Source organism: Schistocerca americana, chromosome 4 (genome assembly GCF_021461395.2).
Source record: "Schistocerca americana isolate TAMUIC-IGC-003095 chromosome 4, iqSchAmer2.1, whole genome shotgun sequence".
In the NCBI taxonomy this organism is placed as follows: Eukaryota; Metazoa; Arthropoda; class Insecta; order Orthoptera; family Acrididae; genus Schistocerca; species Schistocerca americana.
This window is the reverse complement of record NC_060122.1, coordinates 90732008-90743712: the sequence shown is the minus strand read 5'-3', so window position 1 is coordinate 90743712 and position 11705 is coordinate 90732008. Positions and strand designations below refer to the sequence as shown.

The following is an 11705-nucleotide window of genomic DNA, read 5'->3' as shown; positions in this document are numbered from 1 at the left end:
GATGTGTCCAGGGAGCTTCCTCTCCAAAATCTGCTTCAAAAGCGGAATCTCGTTAGCCAGCATTAGAATTATCGACTCTAGTAAGTGTGATCCTGCTCCAATATGCACCAGCGGTCACTGGGTCACTGAGAAGTAGAACGCGGCAATAGGACATACCTTGTGAGATCGTCAACAGTGGGGAGAGGGGGGGGGGGTGGGGGGTGGGCAGAGGGGTGCCGCTGCTACTAGAAGCGACAGTGCGTCACGGCGATCTCAGGTCGTTGTGACGGTCTCGAGATGGGCCGTGGTGTGAAGAGTGCTGTCCAGTCCATGGCAAAGAGACTGGAGTATTGATGCCTTGCCAAGGGCAGGTACGGGAAATAGGTGTTTGGGATTGTACCAGAGATGTCAACGGAATTGGCCTGTAGTGTTTTGCAGTCAGCTACTAGTACATTGTCAAATACGTCGTCAGGGCCGACTACTGCTGCTGTTGCTCAGCCAGCGGTGAATGCATCATTGGGAGATGCATTACCGTCATGTGTGGTGCAGCTGCTGGTGCTGCTGGAGGCGCAAGTCGGCCGTCCAGAATCTCATCCACATTACCTGCAGGAGGGACAATGTTAGCTGTCATGCATAATTGTTTAACATCATAAAGGTATTCTCAGGGTCCATTGTTTTCCTACCTACGTTCGATGTCAGCCAACAGACCAGGCAAGTGGAACATCATGGACAGCTGAGTGGGCTGCTCGTGCACAGATGGCTTGCAGGGTTGCTGGAAACCCAGTCTCGGCTGCACCACCATCAGTGGGGCTGCTACAGATGCTAGAGGACCACCCAGCATCTCCTCCATGTCACCTATACAGACAAAAGGAGGAACAATATTAAGTATCATCCAAGATTTAAAAAAAAAATAAAGAAATGTGTAGGCATATCTACTAACAATGAATATTAACGTCCTCTGAATGAGTCAATGGCCGTTATCTCCAGCAAAAGCAAGTAGAACTCATGTTGCACATAGAGTGCATTTGGAAACGAACAAGAGAACATGTTAGCAATCCAAGCAAGCAAATGTGTTAGAAGATGAAGAAGAAGAAGGAGAAGGAGAATGCAGACAACTACTCCATACTCACTGCTCGCTATCTGGCCTTATGCCACGTTGACTAATACTGCAGAAAGGGTCACAGAACCCACTGTGACTCGCTATTGAGTGTACCTACAAATAGACAGGAGCACATAAAGTTGGTAATGGAAGCATGCAGTTGTGTGTGTGTGTGTGTGTGTGTGTGTTTGTGTGTGTGTGTGTGTGTGTGTGTGTGTGTGTTTGAGTGTTAGAGGACTGCTTGCTCACTCTGCCGAATTCTATCATTCAGCTGAGAGTAACCATTCATAGATGCTCCCTTGATAATGATTTCCAGTTCCGCTAACCTAGAGTTGATTGCTTGCTTACTTCGCTGGATTATTTCAACTGAGATCCGGTTTTTGAACTTTTGCGGCTGCTGCCTTGGTACTGCTGTCTGATTCTATTAATCTTGCGGTAATTGTCTCGATTTTTCTGTTAACATATAAATATATCTTTGATCTACGTTGCTTCCCATCGGGAAGCCTACAGTGTCCTGGAAGATTTTCTTTTGGGTATACTACCTTTCATACAAAATATCGTCAAAGTTTCGTCCGTATTGCCCCTCATTCAGTTTCTTCGTTTTATTGATAACTAGAAAACCATACTGCGATTTATTAAAGCAATCGCCGCTTATGGTTACGAATCCGTTGAATGACACTTAGGTTCCTAACAGCTTGGCAAACATGCTTTAAATTCAATCTGTCACGCTCGGAAGCTATAATAAGGTTTGCACTATCTCAGATCAACTGCTTAGGAATACTTGAGTATGTCTGACTCAAAATACATCGAGTTGCATATGACGACCAAACCAGAAATATTTTGTCATTTGATCCTCGTTTTCGACAACGACGTCCACAAATTTGAAAATGAAGTTTGGCATCACTTTTTCAGGTGATTTCCCTGAACGCCTCTTACGTCACCCCTCAGTGTCGTGCAATATCTCTGGCAATAGCTGTTATTTTGGCTGAAACAAGTTTTTTTTTTCTTTTTGAGAAAATATATACATACACAATGCGAATCCCCTCAGGATGTCTTGCCAAAGTTAGAACTAAATTATTTTTCCCCCAGCCTGAAGAACCCCCTATTAAAGTGAGAATGTTACCAGTAAGTAATGAGTCATTTTTTCTTCCTCCGGTTTTACCGACAGGAGTGCCGCAATGGTTAGCACACTGGACTCGTGTTAGGGACGATGACGGTTCAAACCTAAGTCCTACCATCTTCATTTAGGTTTTCCGTAATTTCACTAAATCGCTTAATGCAAATGCTGGGATGGTTGCTTCGAAAGCGCGCAGCCGTCTTTCTTCGGATTCCAGTAAGATCATTGAAGGACAAGTAGGATACCACACGACCCTTGTGAAAGTGCTGTTTCTTCCACTCCACCATTACAACTAGAAGCCCAAATTGTCATTCGGAGCAATTTTTTAGGGATCATACAGTACAATTTTTTTTTAAACTCTTACAGACTGCAGGGTATGTGATGAGATTTAAACACGAACGTTAGTTCCCTGACTATATTTGTCACGTTTGGCTCATACATTTCCACCAACCTTCCGGTACAACATGAATCGTAAAAGTGAGCGGCGGTTTATTCCGATTGACTCATAGTTCGGAAAGACTCGAAAAGCTTACTCCACAATGTCTCGTAGAATCGGTGGACACGTGACTGCCACGTTAGTCGTCAGGATGCGGCATACTTTACAGTATGACCTGCGTTCATTAGATTCTTAAACGGGTGACCTTGGAGATGTATACACCCTCTGCTGTTTAATATTTAAATTGTTCCAGGACGAGCGACCGACGACCTCTCCGGTCATTTCTTGTTCTAGTGGGCGAAATCGGAAAATATTTGTAAAGCGTTTTGGGACACTTCCAGCAAAGTTACTGCAAGACTTACCAGTTCACATGGAGTGGACTGTTACCTGTTCCTACACAGCTTATACACCTACTATGTGGCATTTAAGACAGATTTCAGTTAGTATCTCAAGTGTTTCAAATATGTACTTCTATCTCTCTATGAGCCCTGGTATAAATATTACGATGTAAATGCTTGATGCCAGATCAACTCATTCAACTGAACCGTGTTCACTGTAAAATGGGCGGCTGCCAGATGGCAGCGAGTTGACTTCCGCTATGAGGAAGCTGTGCATCAAGTTGTCGCATAGGATATGGGCGGGTGAGGGATTGAAACAACAAAACCTTTTTCCACTCACATAAAGTTTTATCCACTATTAGGTATACTGCTTAATGGCAGCACAGAATTTCGAAAATAACTGTTATCTGTGGCCCTTAAACTTTGCTTTTATGGCATTCAAACCATTAGCCGACGTTGACCTACATAAGAATTCTATCCGTGAGCCCTCCCTCCACAGTATTCACAGTTCCTACAGATACACACCTTGGCAGGGGGTGGCGGTAGTGTATAGGATTTTTATAGACTGCTCCACCTGGTACATTTAACACTGCTTTTGCTCATGCAGTCTATAAACTCATGATAATCAACTATTACCCAGAGTTGTCAACGACACAATTTTTCTATAACTTACGTTATCGTACACTCCATATCACCTAATTTCACAACACTGGAAAATTTTAAGTATGTCGCCGCTGTCCCTGTCAACAGTAGTGACTTTACTGCCTAGCATCTGAATATCAGTCGAGCTATGGGCAGCACGTACTCGTCTTTCATCTTATTGTTTATATTGTCGAGTGGTACTTCAGGTAGGTAAATAAAGTAGTGAAATCAATCTGAAGTGAAGTAGAAATTAGAAAATAAATGAAAAACTTAGTTTAGTTTAGAAGAGTTACACACTGGCAAACAGCGGGCAGAGCAGCAGAGGCAATGTCCGGCACTTGCGAGTCAGCACGTTCAGGAGAAGCCGTCGCCCTCCCCACATGAGCGGAAACTGTCGATTCAGCCGTCAGGGCATCGCCCGACCGGCTCACGTGTTTCTCAGTTGCCACATGTGATCAAAGGCCCTCGCCTACATTCCAAAAGCCAATGACTGACCTTAAGAAGATTTTTCAAGAAGCTTTTAAACGTGACAGAAGAGGAAATGACCGTGAAGTCGTTCATCTCCAGTGAACTGAAGTAAATAAATAGGCGAGACGCAATGGGCCCGACAGTAGTTTTCAGTCCAGTTTTGGTTCGAGTTCAGTTCCGGTACAGTTCAGTCGGTGCTGAAGACCGTCATGCAGGAAGAGACTACATCGTACACAGAAGCACCAAGTCTGTCGCTGTAATGCAATAGCAAGCAGCAGCCTCGCCGCCCGAAGACAGAAGTTAGAAGGTATTTGAAGACTGATTTTTACGTACCCGGGTGACTCGTGAGGACGGGAAGGAGACGGCCTCACCTCAGCAGTCACTTGTGAGCTGGTGATGAAGATCTGACAGCCGGAGACTGGCAAGCTGGAGTCCGTTGTTCGAATCCGAGACACTGACCTTCCCCCGCCGCACCGCTGTGCTGGCCGACGCACAACACTGACACACGCGGCCGCATAGAGAAGAGAAACACTGGGACGCCACATCCAAGGTATCACCATCCTATTCACGAGTTCGTTCTCAATAATTACACGGTCCACCTCACGATGCACGTCTCCAGTCAACTTGGCGATACAGCGACACGAGATACACACCGCCAGGCGTAATCAGACGCTGCCGCTCACGCAGCAGAAGGCTTCGCAAACAACACAGCTGCCGCTCTCCCAGCCAGAACAATCCAGTAAGGAAACCATTGCACAAATCTTTCAATGAAAGTTATCTTATGTAAAAATGCTGTTTCATTCTACCTCATACCCAAGCCAAGGAAGAACCTACCCAGCCCACATGTTGTTAAGAGAGAAAAAGTAATTTATTTAGTGTTTTTCACCCTGACATAATGCTTTAGAATCCAATGCCCTTTGCAGTAATGCTCATCCTGACAATTGACTAGCATCAGAAGAGGTTCCCCAGTTACAATGTTACCAATCTTACTTCTCATATATTCCCACTCTTATCATGGACATTGAAATTTAGAACCAAACCGTTCTGCTTTCTCAGTTTCAGTAAGCACAGAAAATTCGTTATCCTGAACCAGACCCACATTTACTTGTTTAGGTTTATGCGCAGTAACACTATAAGTGCTATGAAGCAGTGGTCCCTTGTCAGGGGACTTACTTACGCTTCTGCAAGCTGCGGCTACTCCAACGAAAGTGGCGGCTGCTGCTGCGGCACAGTATAGTTGAGCAAAGGTGGTGGTACTGTATGGTTGAAAGTCACCAGGTCCGACAGCTCTGGAAAACCATCTGTGGGCTACTGCTGCTGCAGCAATGTGGCCTTTAGTACGAGAATGTTCTTGTCGAACAGTTCTGCTGTCACAGGTCAAGTGGCACATTGTGGTGCTGGACCAATAACAAATGTTATGTATATATTCGAATATATGTTTATTAATAATAATAACGATAATAATAAATATAATAATAATTACCTTAGATACTTACTTCCAATCTCAGTCCTCATGTGCGTGGTGGCACTGGCTGATACCTGATGTTGCTGCTGGCGCTTCATCACTGTCTCACTATGAAGTTCAGACCTCAAATGATGCTAGGGAACAGGCTGCTGCATTAATACTAAGGGAGGGGAAGAGACAGCTCAATTCCTGTTGGCCCATTGGTTTTACCGCTACTTTATTCTGCTCCTTTTGGCTGAGAGAGGTTACCACCAGTTTTGTACACATGTCACAGTTACCTCTGTGGAGGAGTTATCCCCTGGGTGACTTTGATCAGTTCGTAGTAGTTACCCAGGGGAGAGAGAGAGAGAGAGAGAGAGAGAGAGAGAGAGAGAAAGGGGGTGACCTTGAACATAAGTCGGCCATGTCTGTAGGCTGACACGAGATGTACTTATCTGCAACGCCGCTACATTTGGAACCTGTGTATTTTCCAAGACAAGGTAACGAGGCAGTCATCATGAAATGTCTCTGGGTATAAAGAATTAGGAAAGAGACGTGCCGAAATGTTCGAGTTGGTGACGTGGCGAGCTGTCACACTTATGGCTACTGTCATTGACAGACTGTACCATCCACAAAGTGAATACGTCTATGAGAAAGGCGGCAGGTTGACTAAAACATTACTTGGAGTGAATTTTCTCAAGCAAGTAGACGTTCGAAGGCTTCGCGTGGCGTAAGGGCCATAAAGTGGTGAACCAGAACTAGGTGTGGCTTATTTCGTGGCTACAGCAGTAACAAAAAGATAATGTGTAAAGTTACAAAACAGGAAGTAGAAATAAGGATAATAAACGCGCTTTCGTTTTTTTGTTTTGGTTCAAATGGCTCTGAGCACTATGGGACTTAGCATCTGAGGTCATCATCCCCTATAACTTAGAACTCCGTAAACCTAACTAACCTAAGGACATCATACACATCCATGCTCAAGGCAGGATTCGTACCTGCGACCGTAGCGGTCGCACGGTTCCACACTGAAGCGCCTAGAACCGCACGGCCACACCGGCTGCCCTTTCTGTTTTAAACCGAATAATAACCATTTCTGGACTGGGTTGAGCGGTCTTTGAACTAGGAACTGTAATTGATGGGAAGGACTTGTGATTAGTCTGTGGTGTAAGGTCTGTAATCGAAACTTGAAATTGTTGTAGCAAATAGTGCATCGTGAACCCGCACACCAAATGTTTATAACGAGGAGTTTCGATCAGTATTTTATTCACGTCTGCCTTACTGCTCGCACGGAGCAGTAGCAAGGACCTTACATTGCACTATAGACGTTAACACTGAGCACTAACACATGTCGTTTGTTGACTACACCGGTTTCGACATCCATGGAACTCTCAATAGTACTATGAAACAAGAAAACATGTACGACGTCAACATTACGTTAAATAAACACTTCAGTACGATACGTATGTGAAAAGGGATACCATGCTGCACCTTCCATGTTGGCTGGGCGGCGTCGTGTTGCTAAGGGACTGTAGCGTCAGGGATGACTGCAGAAAGGGCAGCGAGTAGTCGTGGGCGAGTCTGGCGTCTGTTGCCACGCGACCACCGTTGCCATGGTCTGCAGAGCGTTGCTGGGCAACGGCAGTATGTACTGTGTTCAAGAAGCGGGGAGATAATACATACTAACGTTGAAAAATCATAGATGCATACAATAGTGGTGCGCTATATAGGGTATTCATGACAACAGTAATAATGATAATGGTAAAACGTAAAAACAGCCATGGGTTTGTAAATTCAAAGATAAGTCACCGGTACGTGAAAACATGTAGTAGTTGGATAGCAGTTTCAAAGGAGATCGTTGAAAATAAAGACCGTCTTCCTCATAAAGTGGCAACGGCCTTACCGCAGTGGATACACTGGTTCCCGTGAGATCACCGACGTTAAGCGCTGTTGGGCGTGGTCGGCACTTGGATGGGTGTCCGTCCAGCGGCCATGCGCTGTTGCCAGTTTTCGGGGTGCACTCAGCCTCGTGACGCCACTGAGCTACTCGACCGAATAGTAGCGGCTTCGGTCAAGAATAACACCATAACGACCGGGAGAGAGGTGTGCTCACTCTTCGCCCCTCCTATCCGCATCCTCCCCTAAGGATGACTCGGCGGTCGGATGGTCCCGGTAGGTTACTCGTGGCCTGGTGACGGAGTGCTTTCTTTTTTTCTCATAAAGTAAACTGTCAGCCTCTCCTGTAAAGGTGCTCTAAATTTCAAGTACCTTAAAATCATTCAATAACTTCACCTTCCCAACACGATGGAGAGTATACAAATTGTAATTAATGCTATCATCACGATGTTGTAGAGCTACTAGGTCACATGTAGACAAATAGTGCGGTGCGCTAAAGGTTTGCCAAGGTCAGCCTTGAACCAATATTTCCGATCCCTGCGCTCCTTAATATTTCCACTAAGACAGCGAATACGCTCGCACATTACAGATACAGTATGTGCAAACTAAGCTGACACTTGGCGCGGTGGCTGATAGGAGCAACCGTAGAGGCATTTCCCTTTTACTGCTGCTGACATGAGGTACCACACTATGTGAACTTAGTTTGCGCGTGTAATACTATTCGCACAAACCGAGTTCCGCCCGTCAGCCACAGAACTCTGTGTCTACTTATTTCGCGCACAGTGTTTTTCCCGTTAATCTGGTTTTATTTCCATTTTATCTGTTCAACATTAAATCTGTAAGTTTCCAAATTTAGTGGTCACAAACCCTTAAAAGAAACGTAAAATCACTGGAAACGTGGGTTCTTTAATGGATAATGGACAAACACATACTTCCTTGCCGACAGGGAGTAAATCTGTGTTCTTGTTGTGTCATTAAACCATAGTCGTTTTTATGAAGTACAGCGTGAAATGATGTTAGGAAATAAAACAAACTGAATTTGGCTGCAAGCGTTGCAAGCAAGAATGTAAAATTAAAGCTACATATTATGAGAAAAGTCTGAAGAAGCAACAAACATTATTTACAAAGCATGAGCACTTCAAAGCAGAGCTACAAAAGGAAATTCCAGGATTGCCTATAACCTGATAAACTCAACAAATCTCTTTCGTATCGCGAGTTTATTAAACAGAGCATGTCGGTGACTGTTATAATGACTGCGACTCGAAGTTGGTGGAGGGGCTGAGTGGTACAGATTCTGCGTCACTCCGACGCTTCACGATGGTCGGTGGTGATGAGCTGGCTGCCGGCCCTTAAATAAGGCTTCCTGTCGCTGATGTTTGCGGTTCTTCATCCACAGCAGGACGGTAGAATATTCTGGTGTGGTTTGACTGAGGTAAGTGACCCGATTACCGCCCTCGATGCTGACACCGTGCTCCTGCTCCTTATCACGTCATTCGCTTGTCGGCGACACAGTGTTCTCCGTTGTGTTTCTTAACTTGAGGCTCCACTGACCCATCTGCGTCAGGGTACCATACCACTAAGCTGCGCAACAGAACATAGTGCACATACGACTTCTGGCTCGAAATATTCCTTCACACCTGCACTAATTTTATTACTATAGAACTCCTAACTTTAATCAACTTAATCGCTCTTATCATTCGAGCTTCTACAATGGCATGATGTTGATGCAGAAAATCTGACCCTAGGATCATGCTGTACCCCTCGCTTACATGAGATATCACTTCCACACGCTCCCTGAACTTGGTTGTACCAACCGAAAAATTCACCACCACTGACCTCAAGAGTCATATATCATTATCTCCTACCCCACATATCTTGGTGGGTTCCACTACCTCATATCCGCTAATTCTCTGGAGGCTATTGTATGGTCCTGTGTACCACAACACTTTATACACTCTTCCACTCTCAACACTCATTATGGCACATTCCACCTCTGCGTTTGTTCTTATTCCTAATGGGAATTCCAGTCAGCAGCCCTGGGGCTCCCTTCTACGTTAAACGGATCATTCCAATTTCAGGACTACCTCTACCACTATACCTATAACCTTGCTATTGACCAATACCTCCTCTACTGCCATTTCCATAAAACTAGTGGCGACACCTGTTACTCCAGTTCTGCTGTCTATTCCATAACTAATAACATTGTCTTCTTACATGTCCATTCGACCGCAATCAAGACACTGAATATTCGAAGTGAATACCTGTTTCTGCCCTTTACTCCAATCTACCTATCGATTTCTTCGTATTCCAGAGCTAACCTACCCTTCCATGAAGATCCTTACATGCCGTTCTGCGCACTCTCCTAGTAATTGCCGGCCGGAGTGGCCGATCGGTTAAAGGCGCTACAGTCTGGAACCGCACGACCGCCACGGACGCAGGTTGGAATCCTGCCTCGGGCATGGATGTGTGTGATGTCCTTAGGTTAGTTAGGTTTAAGTAGTTCTAAGTTCTAGGGGACTTATGACCACAGCAGTTGAGTCCCATAGTGCTCAGAGCCATTTGAACCATCCTAGAAATTTCCGGTGACAAATCTCTTTAAAAAGCATCGAACGGACTTCGTTAGACCTGTTACAGCATCATTTTATTTACCTCTGCCTTTAATGAGTGCTAGTATGTGTTTACGTTCCTTTTCTTAATTCTATCTACAATGTCTTGTACTGCCCTATTGTGTCTCCTGTATAGCAACCGCAACTGTTCGTGATAAACCATGCATGATTATGATTCCTGTATCGTTGTTCTAGTCCCTGTCCCAACTGGTGGAAAGTTTCTGGATTTGGTAATGCTTCTGTGCACCTTTCGAATAATTTTGCTTCTCCTGACAAATGTAACCTTGCGATCTGCAACAATTGGGTATCTGATCAACACCCATGTCAGCCGAAGACTTAAGATCCTCTATAAATCTCAACACATCTTCAGATGCCGTATCAGTGAAAGGGGAATCAAGATTCGCCATAGTCGGATCCAGTCCTAGAGTTTGCGACTTCAACACTTCTGTCTCGCGGTTCTTCCCTGCTACTTCATTAAACATAACGACATTATCCACTCTCCACTGACCCACGTGATCCACTATTGACTGCACCAATTCTTCGCTGGTTATACATTGTGGTTCTGATTTTGCTTCCATGTCCATTATCCATCATAAACATTACACTACAACAAACCAATATGCACAAAACTGTTAGACCCGAAGTGATCTACCAAGTTACCTCTTCTCTCTAATCTTGAGCAACCTGGACTCTCTACGCTGCCTAGTATTAGTATTGCCTATTAATACATACAAAAACTTTAGTAAACAGTGATTACAATAAAAGAAATGTTGTTAAAATATTTCAACAACAGCCGTTGTAATAAAATTTGGAAGTTGTAAAGGGACTTATGGACACCGTGTACATCGAAAACATCACTAATCGACCTACCAAGTAATGCGATTTTCATCCATAGTATCAACATGGCTACCAGATCTTCACTAATTCTGCTCAGTTTTATAGTAAACAAATACACACTTGAAGTATACTTGGTGCGTGTTGTCTTCGAGCATTGCACTGAACTAGTGAGTTACAGCTCCTTGTGTTGTTTCGTCATTCTTTTGTAGCATTCAAACTTAGCAGTTTTACAAAGGGAGCTCCTTGCTGGATACGTCAGTGTCCCACATTATCCCACATTAATGGCAAGGCAGTTCTGTGCCGTGAACTGACGCAACCGCGAAAGAGGACTGTGATGCAGAAGACAGGAGCATCATCCAAATTTGTGAGGGCTACTGTTTCTGTTTCACTTATTTAGTGGTCCGGTTTCATTCGTCTTCGTGAAGATAGTGCTTGAATTAATGTCCACAATCTCGAGGATAAATGTTGTTCTGTGTTGTCGCTTCTGGATAGCGACAGAAATTATCCTAGAGAAGCGTCGAATATATATACATGCAAAACATCACCTGTCCACGGTCATTATAATTTCCAAGGCCTTAATTGCCCGTAAAACTCTACGCTATTCCAAAACCTCCAACTACTCGATTCACGTTTACACCCTGGGAGTTGATGAATCGCGAAATGATGACAACCACAAGCACATTGTGCAGAAGGAAGAGGTCAAACATAAAGGATCCCTCCACTTTTCCAAATTAGCTGGTATATTTCCTGTTGCTAATCTCCTATGGCAATGAGCAACACGACGTGTGGAGCCAAAGCTTATCCTACGTACTCTCCTCCCAAATGTCAAAAATTCAAGGGGCAAGG

At 44.5% G+C, this 11705-nt stretch overlaps 1 pseudogene; it reads left to right on the top strand.

Moving 5' to 3' along the window:
- Nucleotides 1-7409: 7409 nt before the first annotated feature.
- LOC124614483 lies at nucleotides 7410-7526 on the top strand (annotated as a pseudogene).
- The last annotated feature ends 4179 nt before the right edge of the window (nucleotides 7527-11705 follow it).